The sequence below is a fragment of the Diabrotica virgifera genome, chromosome 8 (genome assembly GCF_917563875.1).
Source record: "Diabrotica virgifera virgifera chromosome 8, PGI_DIABVI_V3a".
NCBI lineage: Eukaryota > Metazoa > Arthropoda > Insecta > Coleoptera > Chrysomelidae > Diabrotica > Diabrotica virgifera.
Genome location: NC_065450.1, coordinates 82,908,488 through 82,927,706, shown reverse-complemented (window position 1 = coordinate 82,927,706; position 19,219 = coordinate 82,908,488). Strand labels below are relative to the sequence as shown.

Here is a 19,219-nt window from a genome sequence, read left to right as displayed (position 1 = left end):
AACGATATACCAGTACAACAAAATAAAAGTAAAAGTGGAAGAAGACTTAACTGACCCAATGGAAGCCGGCAATAGCATCAACCAGAAGGATTACCTGAGTCTTCTTCTTTTCTATAGATAAAAAAAGTAAGTAACTAAAAAGGATAAAAACGAGAGAAAACCACATAAAAGAACATATCTGCTATGCAGACGATGTAACATTCTCCAAGTGAAGATGATTTAAAACGTATGCTGTACAGGGATGGGCGGTGTCGATAATGTCATGTCGACAATTCGATTGTCGACATGTCGACAATCATGTCGATGTCGAGTGATTTAAAGTTGTTGCCAATGTCGACAATGTCGAGTATGTCGACAATTAGCAAACGATCAGAATGACGTTCCGTGCGCACTAATTTGAAATTTTAGGTTAATCTGGCTGCGCTGACTTATTGAAAAAGTATGCATTAATGTTTTAACAAGTTGCAAAGAGACCAAATAATCTCAAACTTTTGAAACTTTTAACCTCACTATTAACTTGCGATTGTCAAATTCATAGGATATTCCATAATTGTTTGATTGCAAGTTTTTCAAGTGTAAATGAATTTTAAATAGATTCATATAGAGACAATTTATTATGTGCAAACCTCATGATAGAGTAATGCAATGTAATGAATCTAAAATATTACCATATAGATGCAAAACCAGAAAAAACCAGCAAAACAAATTTTCATAGATTTTTAATTTTCTATCGTTACTCGTAAACTCGTAACATTTACAGAAAGGTTTAAAAAAATTAAAAAGAAACGTAAACCTAAACGTCAGTAAACGAGGTAAGATTCAAAACCACAATCAAACATATCTCAGTACATTGAAACCTTACCTTGTTTCCTAACATTTCGTTTACTTTTTTTTAAATTTTACTAACTCTTTATTATAATAATTATAGTATAATAATTACTGAAACAGTGTTGAATCTCTTCGTGCTTTGGCAGAGACTGCATAATAAAAACATTACAACATTTTGCGGTTTTGCTAATTTTTAACCAAAGAAAACATTTAACCAATAATACATCAAATAGTTGTACTTTCCCCGTCCATATCTACAATTTCTTCCTCGTCCAGGTCATAACTATTTTTATCAGGATACTCTCCCTTTAATGAAACATAAATATGTACCAATTTCTTGGAATTAGTGAACGTTAATCTATTTCTTATCAGACTGTGAATGTGTCCCCAATTTGAAAAGAGTCTCTCGATTTGAGCTGAGGAGGCTGGCATTTTTAGAAGTCTGAGAGCCATTTTAGCAAGAATTGGGCATTCCAGTTTGACCACTCGCCAAAATACTAGAGGCTTTTCAACTCCTTTTTCCCAAAGTGTTGAGAATATTCCTGAAATTTTAAACCTAATATATTAAAAATCAAAAGAGCGATAATTTTGTCTGAAAGACTTACCCGATTTAGTGTTAAATTTGTCCCATTCTTCTATGCCCTGATTGCACAACTTTCTGAGTAAGAACTGAGTTATTATACCAGTGTGCTCTGACGTAAGCTTGGAATTTTCATATTTCGGATGCAGATAGTACGCAGTTAATGCGTACACGTTTAACGCCATTTGTTGTCTGTGTTTCAATTTTTCTTTAAGGTTATCTGGCAGATTCAAATTGAGCCACAGATGAACGGCATCTGCTACAGATGTGTCAGATTTCTGACAAACATTGATCAGATTACAAATGGGTTCATAAATTTCTATGTTCTGTTGAATCTCATCCACAAATTCATCGTTGAAGATTAATTCCTTGACTTTCGGCTTAATCTTTTTTTTTCGTTACAGCGGCTACTTGTTTCATATATACCAGATTTTCTAGGAGACTTTCGAAAGAATCTCGGTAAGAGCACCATCTTGTTTCGGCCGGCAATTTGATTCTGCGCCCTCCCTTATCAACTATCATTTTTTCTAAATCTGGTTGCTTAAATTCTTTGAGGACAATGACCACATTGTCGACTAACTTTTTATCCAGCACGTCTTTGGCTAAAAGGTTGCCGGTGTGGCTACTGCACGTAGAGTGCCACATGTTGTGCTTGAGGAGGGATCCCATTTTAATCATTGCACTAGCATTATCCGAAACTATACCGTACGCATCTACATCGTATTTTTCTTTTGCAATTTTTTTAGATTCTGTTATTATTTCGGCAAGTTTTTCTCCAGTCTCAGACTCCGTGGTTAAATCCCAAGCATCAAGAAAGGCATTTTTTCCGTCTGCACTATGCAACATTGTCACAACCGTTTTAGAATTAGTAGATGAGTTTTTCCAACCGTCACACAAAATGACTGACTCGGTTTCCACTTTTTTACGTGAAATCTCAATACAGCCTTCATAGCACTTATTTAAAAGCGATGTACAAAGTTTTTTCCGGCCAGGAATTTTGTCTAAATAAGCAGGACGGATCGTTTTTATAAAATTTTTAAAGAGAGGTGATTCTACCACAGTAAATGGTAAGTTACAGCCGAATATAAATTTGGCTAGTGCAGTGCTTATCTTCTCCTCTTCATACTCTTGTAATATGTCCATATAGTCGGTGATTTTCTTTGATTTTTTGGCTGGTCTAGCTTGAGATGTAGCGAATAAATTTCTTTTATTCGTGCTTGTGTAGCTTGTGCTGGAGGAAGTTGGAGTACTTAAGTTAGTCAAATTACTACTCTCAGTATCAGTAGTTGATAACATCATATTTTCAACAATATTATGAGTGCCTTGAATTGCTACACCATTGTTTTCTTCCAATTCCAATAAGGCGGCATCGGTATCTAATGAATTTTCTATAATTCCATCTAGCATGTTTTCAGGTGAAGTTCCAGTCACAATAGCTAGCGAACCATCTTCCATAACTTCGTAACTACCGTTCGTTGTATTCTAAAATTCAAAATAAAAAGAAACTCTAAGGTGACTAAATATGAAGGGCGGATCTACGGACACCCTGTATACAGAAGTTGGCATAGATACAGCGTTTTGTACTTAATTCAATAGGCCAATCCGTTTTTTGCCGTAAAATACTAAACTTGGTGTTTTTTAAATGGGACACCCTGTATATAGAGATGCAACAACGTGAAAACCTCAGAATACAAATTCTGGGGTGAAAACTGATGCAATTTATGTCCCCTTCCGAATTCGAATTAAATAGTAATCAAGAAATCTACAATAATATATAGTGCGTTATTTTCACTTCTTGCCGTTAGATGGCTATACGGTTTTTGACGCCATGTTTTCTCCAATATACTACTACCGAAATGGTGATCCATGCGTTGTTGAGTTATGCGGCTCCGAACACATTTTACGATTCATTTTTATATTATAGATAAATGTAATTTCAAAAAGTTCCCCCCAAAATTTTTTCTAGATCCGCCCCTGCTAAATATGTAGTAGAACATTCGTCCTATATACTCACTTGTGGATTAACTGTAGGTGTAAAACCTGTGTCTGAGCCAGTATTTTCGTATATCGAAACATGCGACATTTCATTATTGGATTGATTACCATTGCCACGATCTAACTTGCAGACGTTTCTTAAAATGAAAGTACGGGACGGGGTTAGTTATCAGCCGATACAAATATCAATTTCAGAGAATAAATCTCTATAGCTATCCAGCTAAAATTAATTAAAATATTTCTTCTTACCTGCGACTTTGCAATCTTGCTGCAGCTGTATTTTTTATCACATTTCCACATACACAACATTTAGCCGCGTGCTTTCCTTCTATCTTTAATACTTTGAATGATAATATATCATAGTTTTTATTCAGTTTTCTGCCACTCATTTTGATTCTGATCAGATCAGATCACATTCAAAGTTTACAACTGAATAATTTCATAACATAACCTCACTTTTTTCCATTATGGACACGTTGCTGACATTGTCGACATTGTCGACATTGTTGACACGTTCTCGACATTGTCGACACGTCTGTGTCGACAATTAAAGTCGACGTGTTGATGCCCATCTCTGATGCTGTACCATTTTAATATATCTGCCAGAAAATAATTTTCACAAAAAAAATTGCATGGTTATAACATCAAAAACTACTAAGATGTAAATTACAGCTGGAGGGTCAAAAAATGGAACAAGTAGTGATGGAGCTTAAATATCTAGGTATCATATTACCTAGCTACAGGAAGCTCGAAACAGAAGTGGAAGATCAAATGAATAGACCAAACAGAGCCACAGGTTATCTGAATAAAATAATATAGACAAAAAAATATCGGGGAAAAATTACAAGTTCAGAAAGCAGAAATAACAAAACAGTTATCAGACTAATAATGACATACTCGGTAGAAACACGACCAAACACTGAGAGGACAAAAAAATGCTAGAAACCGCAGAGATGAAAACTTTTAGAAAAATCGATTGTAAGACACTATGGAACAGAGAGCCACATAGAAGTACAGATATACGACGACGATGCAAGGTGGAGAATATTAAGTACTAGATAACAAAGGGAAGAGTATAATAGAATGACTACATACGCCAAATGACAGCAAATAGGATAGTGTAGTAAAGGCAACGAGGGACGGTTTTCCAATAGGAAGACTATCAGTGAGAAGACCACGAGAACTATGGAATAACAACTTACTGGAGGCACATAAAAACAGATTTATGTCTACACAAAAAAGAAGAAGTAATGGGAGAAGGAAGAGGACGAGAAGAAATAATATTTAATAATTATGAACAACACTCAACGAGAATTAGGCAAGATTGAACTGTGAAAATTGTAAGAGGAGGAGTTGGTAATAGAGCTGGAACTCTGAATCAGAAATAAGGCTAAATATTACCCAGCAAATATAGGTTAGAGACCTAAGGTGCCAATAAAAAAAACAATGACATGGAAATACACATCACATTATAATTTTATAAGAACTCTAAAATTTTTCTTGTAACTTGAGCCTTTACGAAATATTTCGTATTCAAAGCACGTAATCTGACTAGGCAATAATTATTACGTATGGAGTAAAATAACCCTTTCAATAAGGAGTTTTGTTGTCATACCTTAGCCTAGATGTTCAAAATTATTTCTAAGCTCCATAACTACGCAAGTGAAATATATCGTAAGTCAAAATAAGGCAGGAACTATCATTCGAATTGTTTATCCGCTGCGCTTTTTAAGATGAAAAATAAAGCAGAAGAGAGTGGTGAAATACTCGACAAGGCAATGTATAATTGCATTCATGACCTGTCGTTTACCGTGACAATAATCTTTAGCATATTAGTTCCTTTTATACCCACAAAATTGAATAAAAATACAGTGCAAAAGCTGAAATACTGATTAAAATACGAAGAAGACTTGTCAATACAAAACAGTTCAAGACTTCTTTCCCACCAAATCTTGGTATTCAAATTTTCTATATCGAAACAGATGGTACACCACCACTATCACCTAAAATACTTTAGACATGATATGAGAGCTGACACAGAAAACATGGAAAGACTCATTATGCAAGGAAAGGTGGAAGGCGCAAAATCACGAGGAAGATCCCTAACAAGATGGATGGATCAAAGTAGAGGACTATGCAAAAGCCCTATGCATGAGTTAAAATAAATGATCAGAAACAGAGATCTTTGGAGACAGACGATACATGACATTACGTCGATGACACATTTCCTCCGGGGGTCAGGATTAAAAAGAGAGATGATATTAGTACCAAACAACTTAAGATGGTATGTATATGTTCAAAGAATGTCCGAAGAACGACCCCAGAAATAAATCCATACGTGGACCCCTCATGGTAGAAGAAAGAGGAAAACCCGGACTTAGCTGGAGAGAAGGCAGAAATCGAGAAATGAGCGAAAGAGAATTAGATGAAAACCTTTTGGACGCACCGAAATGAATAACGATTAGGTAGATGCTAAAGCCGAAGAAGCCGAAGAAGACGTGAGGCTAAAACCGATATAGGATTAAGAAAGGAAGCAAGTAAAATATGTATATCGATTTATCACCATTAGATTATTTTTTTCATGTGAACACATATATCAAAAGCTTTACATTTATCTATATCATGATAAAATCACATCGATTAAGTACCCAACAATAAAAAATACTCCCATCTGTATCCCTCATACCCCGCCTTGGACCAGAAAGCAGCCTAGTTTTACCACTAGTCTATGTGGATACGAAAGAATAAGAAACTTTCACCCTTCTGCTTAGACAAGATTTCAACAAATTGATTGACATGAAACTGTTTGACAAAATCTTATAGACAGACCCCAGACTGGCTTGAACATGGTACAAGCTGTGCAGTAAGGATGGGAAAAACCTACCGGTTTAAACCTAAAACCGGTTTTTTACTTCGCAATAACCGGTTTTACCGGTTGTTTTTTTGTCCCGGTTATAGCCTGTTTCTTCTTTTTAAAGTAAAAACCGGTTATTAAGTTTTTACGGTGATTACTGATTAGGATTAGGTCAGGTATTATTTTGGATCCCAATCATAATTGTTATTCTCAAGTAATTTTGTTCTCAAGTAGTTATTCCAAACAAAACCATAATTCAAATTTTATTTTATTTTATAAATACAGAAGCAAACTGAAAGTGCAGTCTCACATCAGCCAGAAACAATTATTAAGTTTTATTATAATATTTCCTTGAAAAGGTATTTGTAATCATAATATTTACATAAGAAGTGATCTGGTTGAATTCTGGTTGATCTGGTAGACGCAAACATCATATATTTTTCACAGTTAACTCTTGACATTGAAAGTGGGTGAATGACTTTTTCTGATTACCAAAAATAATGTTCTGACTATGAATATCGAATTACTGATTACGAATACGAATCTCCAAGAATTTCCCTACGTTTTCAAAACGATACACCCATACAGGAAGTATTAAATGAGTTAAAATGTACCTATTCTACAAATATACAAATGTGTTGAAAGTAATAAATCATAAATTTTTTTTGATGGTAGTAAAAATAAAAGATAAATTGCATTATCCAATTTTTTTTAAGTAAAATATTTATGTTGATATTATTTTTTTAAATCCCATTTCAAAGAGTCTGAGATAATATTAATAGTAAAATAATAAATAAATATATTAATTAATAGAATAAAATGGTTTTATTAAAAATTGTGTTTTATTTATATTGATATTGATGTTCTTTCGATAGTACTAATTTTGATCATATTTATATCGAGTCGAATGGAGTATCATAAACTAAAGTTCATTGTAAATGTAACTTTGTAACCTATTGGGTTAAAAAAACCAGAAACCGGTTTTTCCAAAAACCGGTTTTTTTTGGCCGGTTATAACCGCCAGGTTAAACCGTAAGCAAAAAAACCGGTATAACCGACAACCGATGTTTTGTCAAAAACCGCCAACCCTACTATGCAGTTACTACAACAAACGAAACAATCGCGTCATTTCGCCTTTCTACAATCTGCAGTATACACACAGCGGAGTTATATAAAATAAATAACGCTCTGGAAGTCACACCAAACCGCAGTAAACGTATAGCCATAGGCACCGACTCACTGTCATCATTCATTCACTAAGAACCTTAAGATCACAACACCCAATAATCAATAATGTACAGGATCACTGTCACCAGCTGTTAATTTCGGGCACCTTAGTCTCCATAATCTGGGCCCCTTCGCAAGTAGGTCTTACTGATAATGAGAAAGCGGACCAAGCAACGAAAAAAGCTATAATTGCCCTAATAATTAAGTTGAACGAATGCAGCTATATCAGGACCTAAAATATCTCTTCAAGCAATCGGTTTTGGAAAATTGATAAGATCAATGGAGTAGAAGCACATCACAATTACATCAAATACGATTAAAAATTCTACCACCGCAACTCTCCGTACAAAAAAGAAGAGACAAAGCCATAATCAGACGATTAAGAATAGGTCACACTCGTCTCACGCATGGTTCTCTCAGGTGTTCTGGAAATCCACCAGTCTGCGAACGCTTCAACAACACACGGCTTTCCATACAGCATGCTCTACTTGAATGCAGCACTATCAGCTCCTCCCGACGACGGCATAATATTATATTAGTGGTACCCGTAGTAGTATATTTAGTTCACCTTGTTCAATGAACTCTTTGATTACTTTCTTGAGAGTCTCTAACTTGTACAGTGGAACCTCGATAATAAAATACAGTATACTTACAGAAAAACTCCATTATACTTGTAGAAACATGGAATACATATGCACAGCACATCTAAATTACGTACGGTTGTATACAGTATTGTTTATTTCTTGGTAAAAAACTCAGTCAAACTGAAAAATGGTCGTTTTATCTGATGAAAATCGGTCCGGGTTAGCCGGTCTTCTGGGTTATCGGAGGTCGACTGTATAATTTAATATAAAATATTTAAAAATTTTGTAAACGTACCAAAACCTGTAATTTAATCAACTATTGTAAATACCGTTTTTTGTTCCCGTGCCAATGATCGTTAGTTGTCGTGACACGTAAATTTAAATAAAAAAAAAATAAATAAATAAAAAATATCAAAGAGTTGTCTAAGAAATAAAGTATTTTGTAATAGGTTCAGAGATTGTCAAGATAGATATTTCATTATTAAAAAGAATAATCTTCCTGGTCTATTGCGCTCTATTGAGAATACACAGTTGCCAGCTGATTGACCCGTTGTTAGGTTGGCAACCTCGGTTTGGCTCGGTTTGGTTATTTCATCATCCTGTCTATACAATCAGCGAGGATAATTTCACAATTCAAAGCTCATCAACGACACATTTCATCCTTAATAGAAAGTTCTTGTTCTGGCAACCGCGTGCAACTGTTATTTGCGACGACGACGCTAGCGCCGCGACGCAAGACACCGGCAAATTCAAAACGAAGAAAAGAAACACGTAAGTGTACAGGATGTTCGTTAGAAATAGGAAGATAATAATAAAGTTTAATTTTTTTTATTAATAAAATCTTAAAAATGGACAATTTAAATGATAGTTAAGAAAAGAAATATTGAAAATAACAACGACACTTTATTTATTTATTTATACGCACAACATGCTCTTAAGACATATGGCATTTGTATAACAGAATACTAAGATTAACTAATTACAATTTATTTTAAATAAAACTCAACCTTAAGTACAGGGTGATTGATTAGTGGGATAAAGCTCCGTAGATCCGTTATAGTAATAGATAGCGACAAAAGTTAAAAACAAAAATTATAGTCAACTTTGAGCTTCACATTACAAATTTAGTTAGAATGTAACAGAGTGTTCGATAACATAGTGGCAGACCAAACTTATTCTATTTTATATTCGAGATCATGTTAAGTTCTTCATCTCAAAAATATAAAGGTTGGGTGTTATATAGGGTGTTTACACAGTTATAACCAATTTTATTTGAAAATCGTAACAAGTTCAACTCCCTGTATAAACAAAAATAAGCACAACGGCAATGGTTTATTGATGCCTTATTTTTTATTATCAAAATTTTTAAAAATGATTGATATTGATAATTTTCTTTATATCTAATACAGAGTGAGTTAAAACGCAAGTCCATTATTTTCTCAGTATTTTTAAATACAACACCCTGTATTTTATATCACTATGGAAAAGTACCATTACCGTATTTTAACTTGTATACAACATTCCCTATTGTATGTCTAAATTTATTAGTTTTCGAGATATTTTCATTTTTCAATGGACCGATAGCGTTGCCACCCAGATTACCAGAATTTAATAAACTGAACTGATTTTTTTAGGGTTACTTTAAGAACCAACGTTACAAAATGCCTTCAACAACAATACTCCAGGCTGTGGGTGAAAAATAAGTCGACTTCAGGATATAATTCAGGAATTTTTGAAACCTATCAGGTGTTTTAAAAGACGATGCCAGGAATAACTTCTACTAAAATGTAACCAAAAATATTGTGCGCTTTTTTTTATTGCGATTTTCATTTGTTAAATTTACAATTTTTAATGATTTTTAATTTTGCAGCTTAGGATATTGATTTTAGAGAAAAACTTTTTAATAGAAAGTTGTAGTAAATTAAAAAACCTACAATTTGAGGTACGGTAAGTTTAATTTTGTTAATTGGTTATTGCAAAACAGCCTGCGAAATGTCCAAAATGGCCGTTTATTATAATTGCATTATTTATTGTACAAATATTTTTTTTTCTTTTTTAAAGCTTTAAAATGAAGATCTTTCAATTACAAACATAAAAAAATTGTAAAGCCAGATTAACGAATTTGTTGCTTAGATATTATAAATTGTTTATCCCAAGAGGTCAAACGTCGAGGGCTATAACTTTTTGAAAAAAAAAAATCGTAGAGAGTTGGTGAAATATCCAATCTCCTTCTAAAGAGTTATATTTTCATATTCTGATGTAAATAAATGCGTAAAACATTTTTAAACCTCTAATTTTTGGGTTTGAAAATAAGGGGGCAAATTTCGTTATAAACATTTAGAGCTGAAGCGGCCCTGTACATCCTATGAGTTTCTAACTTCAGATTATTGTTGATGAAGATGAAGCGAAGATTTATAAAAAAATAAAAAATTTCTACAACCAACTGAAGCCGAGATAATTGTTTTTTTTTCTTAAATCGTAGTGCCTTTATTTATAACAAATAAGAAATTATTTTAGTCATTGACTAAAGAAAGACTTATATTATCTTAGAATAAAAATTATTATAAAATATAATTACATTTCATTATTTAAAATTATTTTTAAAATCGGTGCTTTTGCAAGCGGCCGAATTTTGCAAATCGCCCGGCTCGCTTCAAATCCGCGCGCTCGGAAAATTTTTACTTAACTTGTATTAAATTTTGTCAGAAAACAATTTAATAATATTACCATTATAATATACAGTCTATTTACCACTGTATTTGTTTTTCTTGATAATCTTTTATATGCGAAATTTCATTTCTGAAGAAATAATATTACAAAAATGATACATATATATGAAATATGTAACTATATTTTTAATTTTTTCATTTTTATATAAATATAATAATAATAATGTTAATTCTTACTATAATATACAATATAAAACTTTTTCTTCTTGTAGTGACTATTCGTTTTAAATTTCACATATAAAAGTTTATCAAGAAAAACTAATACATTGGTAAATAGACTGTATGTAATAATGGTAATATTATTAAATTGTTTTCTGTCAAAATTTAATACAAGTTACGTAAAAATTTTCCGAGCGCGTGGATTTGAAGCGAGCCGGGCGATTTGCAAAATTCGGCCGCTTGCAAAAGCACCGATTTTAAAAATAATTTTTAATAATTAAATGTAATTATATTTTATAATAATTTTTATTTTAAGATAATATAGTCTTTCTTTAGTCAATAACTCTAAAATAATTTCTTAATTGTTATAAATAAAGGCACTACAATTTAAGAGAAAAAAAAAACAATTATATCGGCTTCAGTTGGTTGTAGAAAATTTTTATTTTTTTATAAATCTTCGTTTCATCTTCAGCAACAATAATCTGTAAGTTAGAAACTCATAGGATGTACAGGGCCGCTTCAGCTCTAAATGTTTATAACGAAATTTGCCCCCTTATTTTCAAACTCAAAAATTAGAGGTTTAAAAATGTTTTACGCATTTATTTACATCAGAATATGAAAATATAACTCTTTAGAAGGAGATTGGATGTTTCACCAACTCTCTACAATTTTTTTTTTTCAAAAAGTTATAGCTTTCGACATTTGACCTCTTGGGATAAACAATTTATAATATCTAAGCAACAAATTCGTTAATCTGGCTTAACAATTTTTTTATGTTTGGAATTGAAAGATCTTCATTTTAAAGCTTTAAAAAATAAAAAAATATTTGTACAATAGATAATGCAATTGTAAAAAACGGCAATTTGGACTTTTCGCAGGCTGTTTTGCAATAACCAATTAATGAAATTAAACTCACCATACCTCAAATTGTAGGTTCTTTAATTTACTACAACTTTATATTAAAAAGTTTTTCTCTAAAATCAATATCCTAAGCTGCGAAATTAAAAATCATTAAAAATTGCAAATTTAACAAATGAAAATCGCAATAAAAAAAAGCGCACAATATTTTTGGTTACATTTTAGTAGAAGTTATTCCTGGCATCGTCCTTTACAACACCTGATAGGTTTCAAAAATTCCTGAATTATATCACGTTTTTTCACCCACAGTCTGTGGTACAAGAGATAAGATGAAAAATAGAATACAAAGTGTATTTCGAAGTGTTAATTTACAAATGCTTCGTAGTGTAAGTAACTCATTCGATGACCGTTTTTAGGTGTGTTTACGGGCCATGCATATTTACCGGGCCCTGACCGGTCTTATATGTCTGACTTCCACGCAGGTAGGCTGGGGTTTGAGACCCAGCGCCGGCGAGAACATCTAGACATTTTTAAAAATGTCTATAAGCCCCAGGTCGACTCAGCCTGAATAAAAATGGGTGCCTTGGGTAAAACCAGGGGTAATAATAGGCGGTTGAAGCGTAACATATTGCCATGATGGTGGCCAACATCCGAAACGGATAGGCACCACAAGAAGAAGAAGAAGCATAGCACTGGTCCTGTTACCTTCCTTGTATACCGTAGGCCTTCTGTAGCATTTATGCTACCCCTTCAGAGTTTTATTTGATGCGCCTATGAATCTTTATAGCTACGTAGTCTGTCTGCGCAAGGCGAAAGCTGACCGATAATACGAATCGATGAAAATCGTAAAAGAAAGATTAGTTGGTTGAAGAAATCCGTTCTGGTGTGTAAGTCTTTCTATATGTAGACGAATTCTGGGAAAATAAGGGATTGAAATTATAGTATATTACATACCTAGCGGGAAAGTACTCTATTTCAGCCGAGCGGCAATGTAGTTTACCAAGGTGCGAAGCACCGAGGTAAACTACAGACGCGGGGCTATAATGAGTTCCCGCGAGTTTTGTATACTATTTTACTCACAATCGGTTAGTAATTTATGGATTTCTAACCTTTGAAGTAATCAGGAATCGACTTATTACTTACTTTACTTTCCCAGCTAGCCGGGAAGTACTTTCCCGGCTAGAATCTGTCACTTTTCTACCTGCAAATGTCAATGTCATTTTTGATTAAAAGATGGTTTAGAAAGAGTAGAATCCACTCAACATTTATTTAATTAAGAAACAACAACAACAATAACAAAAAGAAAACTATTTGGAATTGTAAATTTTAATAGTTACATTGGAATTATGACTACTATTAACGGTTAAAGTAAGACCGTGTTACCTAGCAACGATCTCACAGGTTACTTAAAATAATTCATCTTATCACATAATGAAAATGGATACAGATATTTGAAACGAAATTATTATTGGTAGATTGTGAGTATTAGAAATCCATAAACTACTAACCGATTGTGAGTAAAATAGTATACAAACCTCGCGGGAACTCATTCTAGCCTCGCGTCTGTAGTTTACCTCGGTGCTTCGCACCTCGGTAAACTACCTTGCCGCTCGGCTGAAATAGAGTACTTTCCCACTAGGTATGTAATATACTATTACTCACAATCGGTTAGTAGTTTATGGATTTCTAATACTCACAATCTACCAATAATAATTTCGTTTCAAATATCTGTATCCAAGCTGCCCGCAGTTCTGGTGGCGTACATTCAAATTCACTATCAGACATTTTTATAAAATAAACACAATTTGATTATATGTACAATTAATGGCGTCGTGTACCGCCTAAATGTCAGATTCAGTTGTTGTCTTACTTTAACCGTTAATAGTAATCATAATTCCAATGTAACTATTAATATTTATAATTCCAAATAGTTTTCTTTTTGTTATTGTTGTTGTTGTTGTTTCTTAATTAAATAAATGTTGAGTGGATTCTATTCTTTCTAAACCATCTTTTAATCAAAAATGACATTGACATTTGCAGGTAGAAAAGTGACAGATGCTAGCCGGGAAAGTACTTTCCCGGCTAGTTGGGAAAGTAAAGTAAGTAATAAGTCGCTTCCTGATTACTTCAAAGGTTAGAAATCCATAAATTACTAACCGATTGTGAGTAAAATATATTACATACCACTAGTAAACTAAACATCAGAGAACGTTAGCAGACCATCTCCGAAGCGAAGAAAAACAAGAATTAGAGTAAATATAACGTAAATTATACAAGCCACATGACGTGTACCGGCCACATATCAGATCTCAGGTTCGTTTACATTCTAAAATCCCGTATTTACATTTTGCCACATAATGTTGATATTTTGTTGGATTTGTTATGGATAAATATATAATTGAAAGTATGACATAATAGACCATTACCTACCCTTTCCACCAAATACATCAGCAGGAACTCTCGACTTCCAGACAGCTCAACACAGATGTGACAGTGCCCAGAGATTCCCCCAAATCTAGTGGACTTTTCTATGGAGATACCCAGGAGTTGTCAAAGATAAGAGCTTTTTCTGTGTTTCAGTTCATAAGTATTAATATTTTGGTTTTTACTTTTCATTGATAAATTTGTGTAAGCTTTTTATATGCGTATAACAGGTATACTATATACATAGTTTTTTTTAATTAAGTAGGATTTTAAGTAAAGTTAGGTAATGGTAAATAATAAATAACTAAATCCACAAGGAAAATAAAAATTTTCCTGTAGTTGGCTGTATACCATCAATCACAAAATTGGAAAGAAATCCTTTGTAAAAGGTATACAATTTTTTTTTATTAAAAATCCCTTAAAACGGCTACATCACAACAAAACCTTTTCGATTTTTATAAAAAATCATCATCAGTGTTCGACAAACTGGATGCTAGCTGAGCCAAAAAAGGAAAATATCTGGGTAAAAACCCTTTACATAAAATATAGATGCCTTAAAAATGCATACTTCAATAAAAAGGCCTGTGATGGTCACATGGCAAACAGGATAATGCCCTAAGGTAAAGTATACAGGTTTCCCAACACGTGGGATCCAAATTGAGTTGATCACATTTCAATGACTTAATGGCAACTGGCAACTCCAGTTTGGCTGTGAATTTCTCCAACGGTGCTTCTAGTTGGTATGGATATTCTAAATACAATTGAATATTATCTTCTGCATCAGAGTTGTTGTTTTGGGCATGTGGTTGGAACACTTCTTCCAGGTATTTGGCAAAGACTGTAGCTTTGTCGTTGTTACTTTTAGCCCATCATCCGTTACTGGCCCGGATATGCGGATTAGAGAGTTGTGGTCTGTTAATCTTTCGTGTTGCCTTCCATAGCGAGTATTCGGAGGTTTCCGTGGCAGATAGATTTTGTAGATACCGTTTTATGTCGTTGTTTTTATTGTTGTTTAACAAAGTTTTTAGTCGCGCTGTAGCTTGGTTTAATCTATTTTTATCCTGGGGTGCACGGGTTCTTTGCCATACTTTCCTTAGTCTTCTTTTTCTGCGATTTTTTCTTTTATTTCGTTGGGTAAATCTTTGTGTATGATTGTTCTTGGTTGTTTAGGTGTTGACTGCCAGCCAGCTTCCTGAATTATCCTATTTAATTGATTTACTGCTTCGTCAATTTCGCTATCCAATTTTAGTGGGATGTTTAGGTCCAGTCTCTCATCAAGGATAGCCCGGAATTTAATCAAATTGGTATATTTACTACTTAGATATGGTGGAGGTTGTGTTTCGAGGATATTCGTGGATATCATGACCAAGACAGGAGAGTGGTCGGATGAAAGATTGAAACAAGATTGTGCTGTCTGGGATTCAAGTGGTATTCCTTTAGTCACACAGAAATCAACCAAATCTGGAATTTTGTTTGTGTCTGTGGGCCAGTATGTGGGTTTGCCAGTAGATATGTATTTAAGGTTGTTGGTTTCCATTGCCATGTATAATTGCCTACCTTTCGGGGTTATTAGCCTGGATCCCCAGTGAGTGTGTTTTGCGTTATAATCGCCGCCTGCTAGAAACCTGTTTCCAAGTGTGTTGAAGAATTCTTGGTATTGATTTTTGGCTATAGTATGTCGTGGTGGACTATATATTGCAGTTACTGTTAAAGGACCGTTCCAGTCTTCTATACTAATACTTGTTGCTTGTATATAGTCTCCTTTAAACTTATTTAACTCGTGGTTTTTAATAATGACTTAATTATGATTGCAGTTCCTCCATGTGCAGTGCCATCTGGATGTTTGGTGTTATATATTGCATAGTTGGGAATTCTCAGATAGCTTCTATTTGTAAAGTGTGTTTCAGATATTAACATTAAGTCGATGTTGTGCATTAGTATAAAAGCTTTAACCTCTTGAGCATGATTTGTTAGCCCGTTGGCATTCCAAATAGCTATTTTTAAGAAATTGATAATTTTTTTAATTTAGTGACGACGGTGGTGAGAAGGTTTAACAGTGTACTCATTTGTTCCATCAGGACTTTTAACATATTCTTTAGTTCAGCCATGTCATTTGAGACGGGAGTATTGGTAGTAATTACTTCTGTTTGGTTTGTATTACTATTCGTAATTTGTTGTGAGTTATTAACGATTTGGGCGTAGGTCACTCCTGCTTGGACATGTTGTGCATAAATAATTGGCATGCTAGGCCTGGGCCTAATCGTTGGAAATTTTTTCGTTTGTAGCTCCTTGTACACCCTGCAACCTTTGTAGTTTGCTGGGTGGTCTCCCTCGCAGAGTACACACTTGACGTTGGCACTTCTTTCTTTATTAGTGCATTGCTCTGTTGCATGATCCCCTGTGCACTTTACACATCGTGGTCTAAGGTGGCAGTATGATCTGGTATGCCCGTATCGTTGACATCCAGAACATTGTGGTATCTCTCTTTTTTGGTACGGTGGTTCAATTTTAATCTTATGGTTTAATAGGAACTCAATGTCATATATATTTCTATTATTATCAGAAGGTTCCAGGTCGACGAAAAATAGTGATAGCTGATCTTTAGTTTTAGGGTGTTTGATGTTCCAAATGTTTCTAGCAGTGTGGCCTTTCTCTTCTATTTTCTTTTTTATAAGATTTTTGTCCATCGAGTAATGCATGTTCTTAAGAACAACCCTGAAACTGCGCTCGTTTTTTATTTGATAAGTATGAAACTCTGTCTTTTTTTCCGATAGGGCTTTTGTTATTGTACTATAGTAGTCAGCAGATTTTGGCTGAAGTTTAACTTGATCGGAGCTAAGAAGTCTGAGCTAAGCCACTCTTTATTAGTATCTTAAATCTCTTCTCTTCCAGTTTTTCTTCTATTTTGTCAGTTCTTCCTCTTCAAAATCTCAATACCCCGAGTATAGAGGTTTCACTTAGATATACTAGACTACCCTGCTATAATCCCAAAGCCGCCGTAGCGGTATAAAACGGAAGACTATTATTATAAATGTGTTAAGAGATCCTTTTGAACAACTTGTGTGATTAAATATTTAAAATATATTTTTAAAAGTAGCTTTTAGTTTTTTCAAAAATGTTGTGTTGATTTGTTGTGTGTATTTTGTGTTCATGTTTTTTTTTTTGGTAAAATTTTGTACTAATAAATTATTTTTCATTCTTTATGTCTCGAATGTCTCTTATATGATAAAATGTCTCGAAAACTAATAAATTCAGACATAGGGAATATTATATAAAAATTAAAGTACGGTAATGGTACTTTTCGATAGTCATATAATATACAGAGGGTTTTCAATATGCCCTGTATTCAATATAAAGGAAATTAGCAATATTAAACATTTACGCAAATTTTGACATTAAATAAAAAAATACGGCATCAATAATAATCCATTGCTTTTGTGCGTATTTTTATTTATACAGTGAGTTGAACTTGTTACGATTTTCATATAAAACTGGTTATAACTTTGTAAATACCATGTATAACATATCAAACCTTTATTTTTTTGTAATGGAGAAGTTAAGAAAATTTCGAATATAAAATAAAATAGTGTGTTCCATTTTAAAAAACAAGTTTGGTTTGCCACTGGTTCTTTCCCAGTCCCTCACCTTTACATGTGGAAGGTCTTCCTCGACATTATTGATCCATCTCTTTCTGGGTCTATCTCTTCTTTTGGGACCGATTAGTTTTATGCTCACAACTAGTTTATATATTCTTTTTACTGCCGTTATTTCTACATGTTTCAACCATCTGATTCTTTGCGTCGTGACGAATCTAGTAATAGTAGTTTCTTTGTACACAGCAACTAATTCATTGCTGGTTCTTCTGTCCAACCCGTCTTCTGTCTTCCACCATTCGAATACGTGTACCAATATTTTCCTTTCCCATCTTTCCCTTCCTTCGTTTTTAATGTCCATGCTACTGTCTGGAAAAATTTTTGAGTTTATTAAGGCTCTTAAACTGCCTAATTTTTTATTCTCTTACACCCAGGAAATAAAATTAGAGCTCTTACCACTTACAGAACTCACACTCAAGTACTGTTCTTTGCTATTATGTCCCTATACTGATCATATATTTGGTTTTGTCTTTATTGAGTTCCATTCCAGATTTATGTATTTTTCAATAATTTCCTTTCACAATTCTTCTTAACTCTTCCGAGGCTCTTGCTAGGATCATTAGATCATCAGTAAATGCTATGCACTGGTACTCATTTTTCATGATTTTTCCGTCCACCTTCATGCTGCATTTTCTGATTACAGTTTATAATAGTAGGGGAGGAACGTATGCTGAATGTGCAGTCACTCGAGCGCTTTGGAGAACTATTGGGTTGTGAAGAGTATGTGCTAAAATCAGAAAAAGGTTAAGTTTTCCATAAAGTGGGGACTTTCCATTTTTTTTAATTTAATTTTCCATTTCCACCAATCCGATTATAGCGCCATTTATCCATAACTCGACAAAATGTTTCAAATAAAAGTTACTTATTTTTACGTAAGGAATCCGAATCTGCAATAAAAAATGGCGGCTCCTATTTAAAATTTTAAAGTAGCCCCCCACCCCACCTCCGTGGTCGTGTTTGGTGCCATTCGATAGATTTTTCAAATATATTGAATAAGTGTATCTTTCAGTTTTTGGATCAGTTAATTTCGCGAAAATATCGCGGGATTCGTATTTAAAATTTTAAATTTACCCCCCACCCCTCTCCGTGGGGAGTCGTTTTTGTTATCATTCAATAGATTTTTGACAAATATTGAGCTTGTATTTTTTAGTTTTTAGATCTATCGTTCATTTCGCGAAATATTCGCTTTATTCTTGTGAAACTTTGTGACTCACCCATTTTCTTACGCCCCGCCCATATCGTCAGATTTTTGACATGTACACTGTTTTGCATGTACTTATCTTACCTTATCTTAATCTGACGATTTGGAGTTTTTCTAAGGATATATT

General features: G+C 33.7%; 1 pseudogene; it reads right to left on the bottom strand.

Annotated features, from left to right (window-relative positions):
• Positions 1 to 1,014: 1,014 nt before the first annotated feature.
• Positions 1,015 to 19,219, bottom strand: part of LOC126890192 (uncharacterized) — a 133,365-nt pseudogene continuing 115,160 nt past the window's right edge.